This window comes from Galleria mellonella, unplaced genomic scaffold, assembly GCF_026898425.1.
Source record: "Galleria mellonella isolate WM207_F2 unplaced genomic scaffold, CSIRO_AGI_GalMel_v1 utg103, whole genome shotgun sequence".
In the NCBI taxonomy this organism is placed as follows: domain Eukaryota; kingdom Metazoa; phylum Arthropoda; class Insecta; order Lepidoptera; family Pyralidae; genus Galleria; species Galleria mellonella.
Genome location: NW_026441966.1, coordinates 3,894,686 through 3,912,911, shown reverse-complemented (window position 1 = coordinate 3,912,911; position 18,226 = coordinate 3,894,686). Strand labels below are relative to the sequence as shown.

Below are 18,226 nucleotides of genomic sequence, written 5' to 3'. Positions count from 1 at the left end.
GCGAGCGTGATGGAATTCCTTTGTTATTGCAAACTGCTACGCATGTGATTACCATGTGATGGTATATCTTAAACTTGTTAACGAGCATCATTTGTATTGTAAAGAGCGCATTATAAAGATTTTCATAAAGTAACTGTACAGGGCAAATTTTGAGGTCAATACATTACACTTTTTGGATTGTTTGTTTAAACCCCATTGGTGCCAGCTGTTTATAAAACAAGTACGAAAAGATTGGTCAGTAGAGTAGACATTTTATAGTTAAATAGTTACGCTATGAATTTCGTCTGTATGGTAATTTTTTATTTGCATTTATTTAAAAGTTTACATTATAGTGGCTTTAATAAAATAACGGTACAAAGCAATTTTGAGGGCAAAGCATTAAATTTTTTAACATGTTTTGTTTAAACCCCATTTGCCGCAGCTGTTTTAAATATATAAAGTCAAATAAACATAGATTATCAGATTGCATGGAGGCAAAATATCAGTGAAAAAAGGTAATCAACCTTGGTGTTTGTAAACGCTCCCTTAGTTAATGGGTACTCACCATTTGGAAAAAGGGACAGAAGAAATCGATAGTAATTGGGATTAGCAATCCCATTGCTAGCAATATACTCTATCAAGTCTATCTACATGCGGTTCCTCCTGAAAACCATCGTGATTAATTTATTGTTGAATTCCTCATGAAAGGCAAACTGATCTATTTTCATCCTCCTCTATCTACCCTCACTGGTGGCCCGTCAACGTATACCGATAGCACAGGCAGGGTTACCATTCCATTATCATCCATAAAAAAAACCCTCTTTGAAAAATCCCACGTAAATTTTAAAAACCCTAATGTTAAGTTGAAAAATAGAAAAAAAAAACAGGTATTTTGTATGGGAATCGCTACTTCCGATTACTTTTAATAGATGGCGTTATAGGTGATACGAAATTCAATAAAAAAAAACTAAATAGATTGAACATTCCCCTATAGACATGAGGAACGGTCCTGAGCCATATGCATCCACTGAATTTTATATATTAAGATAAAAAAATAAACATACACAAACGAAGTCAGAAAAGGGAAGGGAGTGTTAATAATGCGGACTATTAGTCCCATTGCTAGTAATATATCCTGTCGGGCAGGCCTCCACGTGGTCCTCCCCTAGATACCATCGTACTGAATTTCTGGTGTATTTATCACAATAGGCTAACTGGCCTGCTTTTTCATCTCACCTCACCGCACCGTCACTGGTGCCCCGCCAGCTTATACCGTTAGCACAGGCGGAGTTACCTATCTATTGTCATCCATTAAAAAAAGACGAAGTCAGAGGTAAAACTAGTGCACAATAATGATACGTGTAAGTAGTGAAGACATACTTGAATGCTGTTTCATAACTACTGATTACTTCATTGCTGTCAATTAAACAGAATGACATCGATAGAGATTTGAACGTTTAATTCCGCCATTGAATTTATAAAACGGACAGAGGAATTTCATCCTTAATTAAATCATGTTTTATTCCATTTTTATATATACCTTTTGATGTTTCAGCAGCTCAATCAATCATCATAAAATTTAGTATATGTACAGTGTTTGATGTGATAAAAGATATATTGCTTTTTATTTCGGTTACGTGAATGAAGTCACAGGCAGTAATTATTAAGATATAGATCTAACTATTACAATAATGTTTAGTCCCGTGGTCCCTTGATCAAATATTAATTTTGTACGATAGCTGGATTTTTATAGATATTTAAAACAAAATTAAAAAATATTTAATACTTGTCCTTTAAAATATCTAAGACAAAATTGCAGGTATGTTACATACGTACATATTATAACTATATTGTAACAATAAATATACACACTAATTAATTAATTAATAACAGCTAAAATATAAATACAAATAGTTTTGTTTCGTCATGACAGATAAAAGATTCTCAAAGTTTTGTGCTCAATGATATTTATTTGTCGAAAACCTTGGAAAGCTATTTAAAAATTTAGAACCACAATAACTCAATAATTCACGAATTTAATGACATTTTGTAGAAAAAAATGGTTTTCAAAAACACAAGTCCATTAGTACCATTTTTACATAAGTACAACATATTACTATGAACTTTAACAAAAAAAAAAAGGCATATATATAATTTAATAATAAAGATAATTGACATATTTATTCAACACATTGTGAATCATTGTTATTTACTGACAGTGCTGAATAAAGACTCGGTAGAGTTGAATAGGTGTGGGATGGTCGAATGGGACCGGTGACGTCTGTTAATTAGGGAATATTCATAAAGCTTGCGTGAGAACAGTTATAGTATATCTAAGTATAAATATATAGTAGGTATAGCAGACATTCAAGCTTTGAGTAACCTTGACTTTTATATATTCAGCCGGTTAAAATACGCTTTCATAGTGACAGCATTGATACTTATCGATAAATGTGTTTAATTTAAAATGTTGGTGCTTCATTGTATGTGATTATCATAATAGATTTGTAAGTATGTTATAACAATATATAATAGGTGTTACTTATGACAACATTAATAGTAATTAATAATATCAAATCAGAGATTACAATTTTATAAATATGGAAATAAGTGCCTACATTAAACAATGTTATCGACTGAATACTGTACTTTTACGACATAAATTTTATATTTCTTAAATAAATAAATACTTGCAATGGCAAACAATAATGACCACCTGACGGAAAAAATCTATAATAAACTGAAGGGACATGAAACCTGTGAGAAAAATCAATCTTGTCAACTTTATATGTACATTCATGTCAACTACGTAAGAATATATTTTTTTTATACATTGCCTCTAATTTAAGATATCTAGTACTCATAGTACAATCACTGCCTAGTTCGAAAAATTAAATAGCTTTAGGTGAAACACCAAATACTATATACTATAAATATAATACTCAATAATATATTCTTAATTCTACTGAGACCAAAAATTGGTCTCACTGTTTTAATAAGTATTATCGATATCGACTATAGAAATCACTTGAGCCTAAGAAAAACATCGCCGTGATCGGTAGCCCTGATGTATATCGCTTAAACATTACGAAACCCTTCCACAACTGGAGCACTGGCCGCTAACAACCACGCGAAGGGACTTAAAAATTTAAAAAAAGAACAAAAAATGGCGGGAATTGTGTAAGGCAACGGTCGCTTTCGGCGGGAAAGCTACACCAGTGTCTGCAAAAAACTGCGTCTTTATTCCTTCGAAGTCTTAACCCGTAAGGTCATTGACACACCTAGCAAATTATGTATTCAGTATTATTATTATGTATTCGTATTTAGTATTACATTCTTGTTTGCAATGTGGTCATTGCTGTTTAAGTCTTATTTATAATATGAAGAACGTTGTTTCTATAAATAAGTTATAAAAAAATGATAAGTGTTAAAAGGAAGCTTGTTCGAAGTACTTATAACGAGTTCATTGCCTGAACTGTGGATAAAGCGTGACAACTGTAACAGTCATACTGTCATTGTAGCATAAGAATAATATTGTAGAAATTATTTTCTTGGACGGGTAAACAAAAGGGTCTGTTCTAACATTTTAATTTCTTTCAAATTCATAATTAAGATAGTAATATTAATAACATAGTTGTATTTAGATTAAAATAACAAAAGCTATACTAACAACGTACAAAATTGCAGATGCAGTTTAGCATAATTAAACAATGCTTTTAAAAATATCTTGCACGTTCACACTAACAAAAGTTGGAGACTAAAGGTAGAACTAAAATTCGCTCGTTTGGTCTAAATCCAGGCTAAGAAATATGTTAAATATTTTAATTTACAACTTTTACTGTAATTGATAAAATTCCAACGAAGAAAGAAGTAAATTCAGACTAAAAGAACAAAGTACAAATATGTTAATGAATATAGTGAAGCAAGAAAGAATGCACTTAGCTATCTCTTATACATTTTTTTTATACAACTTAGAATGGCAAACAAACTGACGGCCCACCTGATGGAAAGTGGTAACCGTCGCCTAGACATGAGCAATACCATGGACATAAGAGAGTATACTGTTTCGCCCATGATACCCCCCATGCGTTGCCATTCCTGAGGACTCAGGTGTTATTCCTCTGTACCCTGTAAATTCACGCTATATCCCACCCTTCAAACCAAAACACAGCTATGCAAACACAACTGCTTCACGGTAGAGACACGAATGGGACAGAGGTACCCAAGCAATCGACTTTTGTACTAACTCTCCCTCAGGTAAACAAAATTTTAAAGAGTAATAAAAAGATTCACATACTTGTACAAGATCTACCTTAAGAAGTATTTCAAACGCGGTACATTTACATAACTGATTAGTAATGCAATTTTGCGCAAAAGTCGACTATTTTACTGGACTCCGGTAATTTCTTATTTGACTAATAGAACATTATAGAGATCATCTCCATAATTATATGTATAACATTAAACAAGATTTGAAGCGGTCAATGTTACTAACAATGCAATGTATTCACAAAGACCAACAATACTATCTTATTAATTAAGTTTCGTGAGACCGTTTTAACATGCCGAGATCTTCGATATAACCAACAAAGAGTCTATTGTGTAATGTAATCTATGGAAAAAAATCTTTAACGTTACTAACGTAGCGACAGCTATCGGAATTATTCGGCAATTTGACGTCGAATTTAGTCTCTTATAATTCAATATAATGTGGCCACCTAGGCACCCTACCAGCTGGCAGTGATCTCAAAGAAATTTTTTATCTCTAGATTTTTTTTTAATTACTTATCTCTAATTTATATATCTAGGTTACATCAATGTAATTAATAAGAGTAACAATTAAAAACAATACGTTTAAAACAAAAATACCTTAATTATAAATTAGCCATATAATGTGTATTTATAAACAAAATAGTTCACTCATGAATGACATTAATTCCAGATGATAAACATGATGTAGGAGGAAAATTGTGTGCAATTCTTGGATAAGCCTTATTTGAACTTCGTGCGTAAGCTAGGTATAAACTACATACCACTTTCCTCGATAAAATCTTGACACACTTTGTACCAGATTTTTCACCACATTCCATAGTAAGATCTTGAAATACTTTAGAAATTATTACCAGGAAATGTCGTAAAAGTATGGTAAAAAATACCAGTCAGATATAAAACGAGACCTAGACAATACGTTTGACTGACCAAATCCACGCTACTCTTTAGTGCAGTACTTTTTTTTTTAGTGGGTGATAATGGAATGGTAACCCCACCCACGCTATCGGTATACACCGGCGGGCCATCAGTGAAGGATGATAGGTGAGAATGAAGCAGGTCAGTTAGCCCATCGTGACGAATTCAACAAGAATTGTTCACGATGGTTTCCAGGGGGAACCACGTGGAGGTTGACTTAATCGATCTAATATTACTAGCAATAGGGCTATCAAACTTTAAACCCCCCGAGTGCAGCACTTAGCGCTCCACAGAAACAAAGCCTATTGAAAGAGAATACTAAGAAGTGATAAAAGAAAAGAGGAAAAAATAAAGAAGTGGTAAAATTGTATAAGACAAATTTAATAATAATATCCATTGATTATAAAATATTAAAAAATAGGTAGGATACGATCTTCGCAGCGCTCATCCGGTATTTTAGTTGTAGCCGCATTTATTTAACTCTACCGTTTCTAACGAAATAAATCTATTTCCTCCGTGTTTATGTATGTTTTATCAGCTATGTCTAAACAATTGTCTATGTTTACACATTTAATCTATTTCTATTGACTGATTACGTACGGGGCAACGGCTACCGGTAGTAGGTAAGTACTGATTCATGTTTTAAGATTGTGCCTTATTGATACGAGTGTGTGCGCGCTGTATTAGTAATTAGCACATCAGTATTACAATATCTCTACAACTATCCTTCTAAAAAAAACGGTGTGAATGGACCGCTGATGCTGAAACGTCATCTAAATAAATAGGTGACCATTGTACGTACTTGCGCAAATGTGTGAGATGTAAGCTACCGAGCGTAGTAAGTTCTTTACGAATTATTACATACAGAATTAGTGGTCATAGTAAACTGAAGCCCAGTGGGGGGAAAGGGATTGTTAGTAATGGAGACTGAGAATCAACCAGGTCGACCTCCTCGCGGTTCTCCCTGTAAATTATCATGGTTAATTCCTGATGAATTCATCGTGTTGGGCTAACTGGCCTGTTTTCATTCTCATGTATCACCCTTCACTGGTGCTCCGCCAGCGTATCCCGTTAGCGCAGGCGGGGTTACCATACCATTTTCACCCATAAAAAAAAAACTAAAGCCCATTGATTTTATACATAAAAACATTTCATTCGTATGAAATCAATCACGTGATAGCACGTATTACATGAAAAGTTCTATTGTTTAAGTCCCTAGGTACGTAAATACGAAAAGAGGCTGTCAGTAATAGAATTAAATTATTGCTAGCAATATACTCTATCAGGTCGACCTCCACGCGGCTTCCCTGAAAAGCATCGCGGTTAATTGTTGAGGAATTGATCACGATGGCCTAATTGACCTGCGTTCATCCTCACCTATTATCAGTCACTTGTACCCCGTCAGCTTATAATAATAGCGCAGGTGGGGTAACTATTCCATTATAAACTAACTTTATAAAAACTTGTAAATATGACATCAAAATTAAATACTATTATTATGGTTCACTAAATTAAACAATTTTAAGTGAGATCGAGATGTTCCGTGGACAACGTACATCGCCTTCAGAATTCCTATCGATTGGAAATCTGCTGTACAGATAATATTCAGCACGTAACTGCACTAAATGAAAATTATTCTTATACTCGTACAAGAATAATAATCCGTACTGATATAATAATATATTCGAGTCTATCCATCAGCCAGAACGTAAGATATTATTATAACGTAGCTGGTCTAATTACATATTTGTTGTACCATATTATTTATATATTTCAATTAGTTATTGGAGTTGACCGACTGGTTTTGGACGCGATAGGAGCCCTTGTTCATGAGCACGGTTCGCAGCTTACTAATACATTATTAATTGGTAACTATTTTTTGGCAAAAAAAAATTATTAGGTACCCAACCTACGCCGTATGGGGTTGGCGACAAGATGGAGAAAAATATATATTATACAAATATTGTCAAAACACGTGATGAAGATTTTAAACGACTTTAATAAAAAGAGGAACGAATATTGATTGAATTAATTTTGTGCCAATGAATATCATCTCACTCGCTCGTTTGTCAAAATGCCAGAGCATTCTTTGAAATGATAAATGGGAAATGTTTGTATCAGAAATATTTTGTGAAAACTGTTTTTTATGAATACAGGTCAAAGTCAAAATATTTTTGAAATTACGTAACACCAAGTGATCTCCATAACGTGAATAGTTAGTGATGGTGGAGTACAGTATCTCTCTTTCGTTACCAAGATACCATAAACAGTGATTAGGAGAAAACATAGTACGCAAATGAAGGAAAATTAAATAAAAAGAAATCCTCTCGCCATATAGAGACACGTGCCCAGAATATCAACGGGACGTTAATGAGTTAATAGGATGACGTGATTAATATGACGTAAACAGACTACTAATAAGGCTGACTAGGATTCAAATATCAATTGATACGAAAACTATATGTTAGTTTTACGTAACCGATATATCTTTTACACTATAGAACGGTCATATACCACTAAAATAAGTTTTCTTTTTTTCTTACAATGCATCTCCAGCTAGTGAAGGTTGGCTTTGAGCTCACGGAATCTGTCCTTGTCTCCTTCGAGATTCGATTGCACACATAATATCCGTCCATTCTCGGGTATTGCGAAGTCAAGACTTTTCTTCGGCCAACCCTTTACTTACCAACAATTACATAGTTATATAATAAATAAGTTTGAAGTGATGTAAATCCCGTGGTTTTTAAATGATAACAGCAAATAACAAAGGTACGATCCAACATGTAACACCAAAGGTGTGATTCGCATCTTGTAGATTGTTAATAATGGGATCTAATGGCCCTATCGCCAAAACATATTCTTTCAGATTGACCTTTATATGGTTGTTTCTGGAGACCATCGTGGGTAATGCCTCTTGAGTTCGTTTTAATAGACAACTTAGTTGACTTCATTCTCATCTATCATTCCTCACATAGAGGAACAGCGAGCGTAAATCGCCCGTGTTAATCGTTAACGCCGACGGGACTACAATTCCATTTAAAACGTCAAAAAAGACCCTTTTGAAGAACCTTCGAGATTCTAGACACAGTCAATATCATTTGAAGAGTCAGTAATCACTGCCATATCTCACCGCATCTCCAAACCGCAAAACATGCAAGACTGTTACTTGACGACAGAAATAGATGCTACAAACAATATTGAGGGTATATAACTCAGAGTAAAATCGACATTGCTCAAGCAACGTGTAATCCAGACAATTTTATTATGGAACTACCACCGAGAACATTCGATAAGCACCTTTAGTTTGTCCTCGTTTTATCAGATTATCGATAAACTGCACCGATGTTACAACACCGATAAATGAACGATAATTTTGTATCGTTTAAACATACTGCGTGTTGTAAATAGCACGTCGTAACCACCTTATCGATTTTACTTTTTGTGTGCAGTTTAAACTACGCTTATCTGATTGGTTGTAAAGTCTCGAATATGTGTGTCGTAATGTATCACATGGGAGATAAGGCCTTTTTACGGCGGATGCATATATGTACTTTTATTTTATTAGACAAGTTTTTAAGGCGTTTCCTTTTCCATAGATTTCTCGTTTTTAAAATTTTATTCAGCATTATTTTTTTATGAATGTGAAAGTTTGTATTTTTGTCATGTTAATTTATTTATTTGACACTATTGCATAAATAAAAAACAGCTGATGAATGAATGATGGGTATTCAATAGATATTAAAGTTCAAGAGACGATTTACAAATCAATGCCTGAACGGATTTAAATGAAATTTGGTACTCGAGTACGTGATACTAGATTCTATTATAAGGGCTACCTGAGTAAATAATTTAGTAACTAGATTAACACACAGGATATCTAAATAATGAAATATATTAAACAGGAATTTTACTGTTATTTAGCCATAGTGTTCTCTTGTCGTCCCTTATATATTCCTAGGATAGACATATAAAAATAATACACCAATAGTTTTCACTGATGATTATTATTATTAAATATATATCTATCTTACATTACACACAAAAAAATAGATAGTTGAATTGAAAACAAATTTCTATCAATTGCCTTAAAAAAATAATGAGGTTCCTAATTCAGTTGTATTTTATTGTTTGTTACCTTAAAACTCTTTCATTTATATCTTCAGTCAGTAAATATTCTTTTTTTTTATCTGAAAACTATATTTTTTCAGATAAAAAAAAACTTACAGATTGGTTCAATAGAAATTTTACCGAAATCGTTTTAGCAGTTTAGTTTTTAAGTCAATATAATTAGTTTTGCCACAATTGAAATAATTTTTTTTTTCATGGAAATTATAACATCAATGTACTCGGATTATAATTTTCAGCATAACATAATTAAAAATTGCATAATATATATGCCTTTAGTTATCGATACTAACGAGCGCATGCATTAAACATGAAAGGAACGACCTTCGATTCCGATGCAAAGATAAAATATATTGTTTTTACCTTTGTTAACCTTCGCGATTGAGAATTAATAACATTAACTGTAAGTTTGGGTACTCGCAAATGTCACGAACATTAAAGTAACATTTTGCATGATTTTTATAACCTTTAATTAGAATGTGTTCCATTAAATTTTTTAAATGATCTTCAAACGGAATTTTCAATACGTTTGTATCTTTTTTTGCGCAATTTTGTCGTCAACTCTGAACCGATTTTAATAATGCTTTTCCAATCGATTGTGTTTACTCTTGTTTATTTCCCTATGAGATTGAAATCAGTTTTTTTTCAATACAACAAAAAAAATTTTGTGAAGCTAAATCAACTTGCAACTTATTTTTAAACTAATATGTCTATGAAATATCTAGCTATTCATAGGAGTGTCTTGTTACTATTGAATAATAACCAACTGAATAAACTAATATTTATAATTATGTTATCTTAAATAAACCATAAAAAATATCATCTTCATCATATCAGCTATTATCTGTCTACTGCTAAACATAGGTTCCGAGCCACTAACTCCTCGCAGTGCATTTGAGGTTGTCATTCTATCTAGTGGGGGGACGTCCTACACAGCGTTTTCTTATACGGGGTCGCCAGTTAACAACCTTTCTTCCTTATCACTTCATCTTCAAGGTATAATAAGAATAATAACTGTCTTTATTAAATAATAAACTACGAGGTCTGTCCGGAAAGTTCGTATAAAAGTGTTCTGGAATGCGAAAAGAGGAGTTATGTGAAGTTACCTCTTAACGAAACCCCGTCGGCATGGAGCCCGCTTCCGTTGAAGAGCAGCGCGTCGTAATCAAGTTTCTCTCGATAAACCATCAGAACAGTTTATGGGGATGATGCTGTGAAGGAACCAACCGTCCACAAGTGGCTAAAAAGATTCAGAGAGGGCCGAGAAAGCGTTCAAGATGACCCACGTTCAGGACATCCTTCCACTTCACATTCCGACGAAAACGTGGAAAGAATTCGAACTTATAATGGGGACCGTCGTTTAACGGTCAGACAGGTGGCTGAAGAGCTTAATTTGGGCAAAACCGTGGTCCACGAAATTCTAAGAAACGAACTTCAAATGAAAAAAATTTGCGCCAAGATCGTTCCCAAGCTTTTGTCCCCGGATCAAAAATCACGAAGAGTTGCTTGCTGTGAGGACTGGTTGGAAGCCGAAGAGAATGGTGACTTTTTGAACCGAGTCATCACTGGAGATGAGTCTTGGTTCTACGAATTTGATGTCGAATTAAAATCCCAAAGCAAAGAGTGGAAGACATCCGGGGAACCACGAACAAAAAAATCAAGAAAATCCCGCTCAAATGTCAAGACAATGTTGATTGTTTTTTTCGATGTTCGGGGGATTGTCCATCAAGAATTCGTCCCTCCAGGCCAGACAGTTGATGGAAAATTCTACGTCGATGTGCTCAGACGCCTCAAAGCTCGTGTGGCACGAGTTCGTCCAGAATTGGCGCGAGAGGGGCGTTGGATTCTTCACCACGACAATGCCCCTGCCCACACCTCTCTTGTTGTCCGTGAGTTTTTGAGTAAAAATTCCATTACGGTGACCGAACACCCCCCCCTATTCGCCGGATTTGGCCCCGTGTGACTTCTTCTTGTTCCCAAAAACCAAATTGGTACTTCGGGGGCGGCATTTGGGGGACATAAATGAAAAAAAAAGCTACGACGGGGCAGCTGAGAAACCTACAACCAGAGGACTTTCAAGGAGCCTTTACAGTGGAAACGGCGTTGGCACAAGTGCATTATGTCACAGGGGGAGTACTTTGAAGGGGATAAAATTGATTTACCTGAATAATTGTAAAATAAAATTTTTAAAAAACTTTTATACGTACTTTCCGGACAAACCTCGTACATATAATTAGATCTACTAGCCACCAAAATAGGCCGAGCCAGTATTTCAGTGGATAGTTAAATAACGTCCTTTGACTTAAATATTTAAAGTTATGAGACTAGCCTATTGCCACTTTAGCTTCCGTTGAACTATGTCAGTCACTGTGGTTCTTCTGTGAATATTTTCACTTCGAATTTTATCACGCATGAATGTATGTACACGCAATAATGTACTATGTATTATACCCCACTGTACTATACCCCAAAATTACGAAGATCAAAATAATCGATTTTTTTTTTATTTTTATACTCTAGAAGCAAAACATACTCTCTAGTTTCTATAAAACTACACAAGAATAGATTTCATAAACATAGTATGCCGTGCCTAGATCGATCTGAAACAACCGCGAGCTTTAAAAATCATAATAAAAACCAACATTTAAAAAAGCACTTAAAATGTTCTTCCTGGTGCTAACTTTTAAATTAAAAATAAATTGTTATAGCGCGCATAACACTAAGGTCAGTGTACTAAACAATCGTCTGGCCGATTTAATGGCTTTTAATACTATAAACTGGTTCATATAGTAATTTTTTTTTAACAGTTACAAGCAAATAAGATTAGCTGCGATCGATTATATACTTTATTCGATATGCTTCACAGACAATTTTAATCTCATAAGTAGTTTTAAAATTTAGCTTTTGCAGCACAGGATTAACGAATAAACTGATTAAATGTAATATACCTAAATATTTTGTAACATTGTTTTATTTCTTTCCAGTAGCTAATTACGTACAAGTAGACAATTCCGACTTAGTTTGTCACAATTTGGTTAATTTTAAATACAATCTTGCCTTCTTTATTACAGAATCAACGTCTTTAAGAAATAAATACACGAAATAAAAAGAGTTAATTATTTTTCAAATTAAAAAGATATGTATATAAATTTATGAAAACTAGTTATTGATATGAAATTAACGTGATCCGTGTTTAATATTGAAAAAACCCACTAAAATGTGTTTAGTATTATGAATTCAAATGCATCCATAAAATGAAGAAACTAGCAATACGGGACGTAACATAACATATTAATTGATGTTGTTGCCATACAAATCAAAACATCAACAATGCAATGGCTTGCAATGCAGGTAGTAATTCTGCTGTGACGTCAGCTAGCAAGTTGACACACTTCAGTATTACACAAAATGCTTTTATTTTATAAGGATTCTTGGACACGTAAATGTGTACACGCAGTTACGCATTCCTTTTGGCCGGATATAAAAAACAGTAGTACTTTCGACTTGCAATCATTTTTCTAAAAACTTGTTTGACCAGAACGAAATTTGTTGACTACGGAGACAGACACGAGTATCACGTTTCATAAGGCATGCGGCTCTGTCTTCGATCAACAATACCAACTAGATGTCTGATCGAGACACCAAGCATGGCCCGGCGAATAACGCCTCACGTAATAGTGAATACTATTTTTCAAAGATTAAAACCACTATATGTTAGAGTCCCTCCGAACTTTCGGTTTCGGCCTAGTTTCAGTAAAAAAACAGGATTCACTTTAGTTTGGATTTCAACTGACATCCAGCCGAAACTACGACCAATACCGAAGTAATTCGAGTGATTTCAAATTAACTCCTTATTTCAAAAAGTACAAATAATTTATTTCAAAAATGGTGTGATAAAATGTTTTATAAATGATTAATAATACATACCTATATCAGTGATTAAATAAAGATTGGACTGATAATGATTGACTATTTATTTTTCATCCAACAAAAAAATATGGAAGATTCGGTTTTAGTTTAGGCCGTAAAAAGTAATTTTGGTCGGAAGTATGGTCTAACTTACATTTATAATGCACTAAGCATTATAAATGTAAGTTAGACCATACAATAGATATTATATATTATTTAGGTTATGCATTGATATGATTAAGCATTGATACTATTTAGCATTTAATATACGATTGTATATTTGGTTTAATTTCGCTACCATTAGTTATAATATATTGTTATTACTAACTTCTGGTATAATAGTGTTGGTCAATCTTCGAGTGTTGGCAGTCACACACATACTGATGGTAGCGAAATTAAACAAAATAATTCTAACCAAATAACCAATATTTAATGTTATTGATCAAAGGTCTATAACTTGCCATTTAATAAAACGGTGTTTTAAGTTGGACGTCAACTAAACGCATTAACCAGACAGCACATTCTGAGAATGCGCGTACAAGTCTTTTGCGCAAACATATCAAGCGAAATGCAGTTTTCTCTTAGAGTAAATATGTCACAAAATAATACATCAAACATATTCAAATATGAATAATAATATTACATCTATCTATACATACACCTGGTTATTTATGGAGTAGACAGAGGGTACCTTGTGTTATGAGAATGCTAAAAATAAGATCAGTTTACCTACCATGAAAGACAATTTGAAATTTCGAAGTTTGCGACACGAGCTTAATTTTAGTATCACGAATGAAATGCCATCTAAATAGTGTAATTTGGTCATTAGAATAACTCATACGATTTGTGACGAAACGAAATAATACAAATACTATCCATCTACAGGATAATCAGTAAGAATGTATTTAATCGTGTGTAAGAAACTTGACCGTCAACAGAAATAGCTCCTAATAATCGAAAGCAAAGACTTCGAAAAGATTTATTTATTAAATAGAAGCAGTTAAAGATTGACATAAATAATGCACCTTACCTTTTATTATTACCTTTTATACACTATATATCATATTTATTATACAGCTCTTACTTCATTTATAAAGACACGTTAAAGCATGTGAAACCAGAAACTGTCATTGACTACGTCTATTCTGCTTGTTGTGCAAATGTGTGTAAATGTGCAAATGCGGAAACAAAACAGCGACATAATAACCACTCTACATTTAAGTAAAAACAATTATTTAGATGATTTGTTTAAAATAGGTCAGGTATCAAAATCAGTGATGATCAGGACAAAAGAATAGAAAATTTTTGATAGGGAAGAAGCAAGGAGAAATGTAAATGCAAGCCGTTGGTCTTACACCTACGAGGTGAGCCATAAAAAAATTACTTTGGTAATTGGGTTTCCTTTATTCCTTTTTTTTTTCTTTTACTTAAATTCCTTCTTTGGAGTGAAGTAACCATTCCATTGATACCTAAGTTATTAGTGTAGTAGTTTCCTTATTAAAAAAGTTAGTGCGTACGTTGCATTAGATGATACAAATATTTTATTTACCTTTCAAATCTCTACTACATTGGCTTCACTTTACTCACCATGAATTACAATAACAGAAGCTGAACATGTATTTCATTATATAAAATACATAGTACTGGACATATATTTGCTCTAGAACTTTCACGTACCTAGTTACGGTTGATTTAACTTAATACCAGTGAAAATCAATTTAATCCGCTTAGAAACAAAATACTTCACGCTTAGTTCAGAGATAAAATTATAATAACGTTTAAATCTCAACTATTATAACACCTTCAAATAGCGTATCACGAACAAAACTGGTTGTTGAATGTATGATTATATCTTTTTGTATAATGATTATAAAGTTTAAATACATTAAAAACAAAATACATGATAAGCATTTTGTTAATGTATTTAAAATACAAAAATCTTCTTATAATGAAAAACATAGGCGTTAATTAATCCTATCAATACTTTGACTATTGCCAACGATAAAGTTACTAAAATTAAATTTTACTTTCTTCTTCTGCCTCATCTTTTCCTATTACTGTGGGTCCGCTTTCCTAATCATGTGGAGCTATGTAATCCTATTGCATGCATCCTCCTCCACAAGATTTAACCGTTTTATATCTGAAGTAATTAACTAAAGATACATTTTACCTGATATTGTAAAATTACTGATGTTATAACACCTACAAATAACACATCAGGAATGAAACTAGTTTTTGAGCACAAAATTACGGTATTACTTTAAAAAATTAATGTTATAAAAGACAATATAGACTTAAAAGTAAATTTATTATGTCAAATTACATTTATTAATTGGACAATAATAATTGTTTTTCAAATTTCCATAAAAGTAAGTTATAAAGATTTGATTTGGACGTAAGATAGCTAAATACGTAATGATACTAATGTTTATGCAAATAAATCATCGATTCAAGTCATTCGACGTTTCCTATCACTAACGCATAATTATCTCGTTGTACACACAAATACCTATATAAACGAACCAGGAAAATTAAGTTTGATTGAATCAACCTTACTGTCAATTTTCTAACAACCATTCAATCAGATTTCAATTACAGTGTATGAATAAGGTTTTATACGCCAATCGTTAATTATCTATAACAATGGCGATATTCACCGTATATACTCTCGACCTTGCAGACTCGATCACGACATTGCACACCTGCATCCGATTTACTAAGGATTCTCGATCCCTGCCGACCGACCATTCATTTCATCGACTTTTAAGGGGTTAGAACACTGTTCTAACCTCTTTTTTTAACTGAATTGTAATCTTCTTCATTGACTTCGATATTTCTGTTTGCGTTTTGATATTGAACTGCAAAATTTTTTATACATTTCTATATTTCCATATTTTTATTCGATATTTCCATAATTTCGTCCATTAAATATTTGAGATGTACCTCTAAAATGTAAGTAACTTTAGACTTAGTAATCAATGCGATTTCAAGTAATTCAATAATATTATTATAATAAATAGAGGTTAGTCGTGTGTAATTAGTCGTGTGGTCCCAGCATAGAATACGCCACCCATTCCTTTCCCGCGGGTGTCGTACGAGGCGACTAAGAGAATGTAATGATCGAGGAATGGGCTGCAGCGTCCATCTTAAAACATCACCAAAGCCTAATTACGTTTGCCAAGCCAGCTGCCAAACGTGGCAGTTACTGACAAACCCCACAAGTGAGAGGCCCATATTCACCAGTGGACAGTTAAATGCTGATATAAAAATAATATAAATAGAGGAACATTTAAAAATGCAGTGTCTTGTCGACAATGAAGTTACGCAAACAATTAGAACTATGAAAAAGCAATTATATTAACACTTTGCTGACCGGAAATTCTGTCATAGTTAAAATCTTTGGTATTAAACTAAAATTGTGATAAAAACCTAAATAAAAGTATTTTTTTGGTCATGAACGCTTTGTAATCCAAACGTGGTAGTAGGGCGTACTTACACACTAGTGCAATGACGAATTTACTCGTCACCGGTCAGCAAAGTGTTAATACAATTAATGCATTATATTCAAATTGTTAACGTAACATTTGTAATAGCAAATGGTAGTGGTTACTGTTAGGGGTTATCAAGCGAACCAATTTGAAATTCGTTTAGCAGGAAGGAAACGAAGTAAATTCCAATCTCTTGGATGAGATGAAACGAACATAAAAACCCTTTAAATCGCCATAACATCGAGTAGCATTTTAATTGCATAAAATGAAACAAAACAATCATAACACTCAGATTCTTTGGATTCTTTTGATAATACATACCTAAACATTAATATTGCTTTTGATTCATTTGATAATAGTTTTATTAGCTCCATCTAATCCCATATTAAATGAGTTTTATTATCAGAAATCATAAACTAAAATATCTACAATCAAAATATTCTTAAGGTGCTTTTGATAGAGGATTGATAACAGATAAATAGAATGGATACAAGTATATATTTAGAGATCATGCCAATATAATAGCAATGTAGGTATTAAAATGATGAAATTGAATTTGAAATTTGACATTGAACTATAGGTCAGATTATAAATAGATTGCACTACAGTGTATGTGAGGTCTATTATGTATTGCTACATATCAATTACCTGTAATAAACGGTTAATATATTCTGCATTTTTTAGCCATACATCTTGTAGGATTTTTTTTTAATCATCTTAAGGCTACTGTTATTTTTTTTATTTCATTATCTTTCGGATTTTATGATGGTTAGCAATTTGAAGATGAAGAAAATAAAAATTATTTTTACATCACAACATTAATTTTTAAGCAATTTCGAAAAGGAAGATGTTTGAGAACTAAGGTTCGATCGTATTTTTGTTTTTTACGCAACATCATTGCACATTTTCAACGGAATCTACGACTATTCTAATTGAAAAGTTTACTCCCGTGTTGATCACGTATTTGTCATGATTAGGTCACTTATTTTTGCGTAGAAAAAATTTTCAATATATTATACAATAAAATAATAATAATGTTTAAAATCATAAACATATAAACCTACGGTTAAATCGCTCAAAGTTTATATTATGAATAAAAAAACTAAAATAATAAACATTATTCAAACAAGCCTGAAAGCTGACACAAGTGAAGCGTTAAGACGAGGTCGACGTCCCCATTTTCAAAAGTTAATTTATCAAACAGTGCTAAAAAAAAAAAAGGCAAAGTTAAAAACTAAACGTTAATACATCATGGGACCTCGCCCCTAAAATCAGCTTATAATAACGAGTCGTGAAATTTGTAGTGAACTGATTTGAACTCTTAAAAATAAAAAAGAAACATATAGGTACATTAATTTGCATGTTCAATTTAATATAGGTATTAGTATTTAGATAAGATACAAGATAACTACTAGCTATACCCCGTAGCTTTACTCACGTTAATTGAGACAAAAATATCCTGTATGTGAAATCTAATATCATAGTGTTATCAATTTTCATTGGAATCTTTATAGTCGTATAACAAATATCCGAAAGTC

General features: G+C 32.8%; 1 protein-coding gene across 3 annotated transcripts in view; it reads right to left on the bottom strand.

Moving 5' to 3' along the window:
• The window catches only part of LOC113517425 (rho GTPase-activating protein 23), a 477,294-nt gene that overhangs the window by 414,905 nt on the left and 44,163 nt on the right, over positions 1-18,226 (bottom strand). The window lies entirely within an intron of this gene.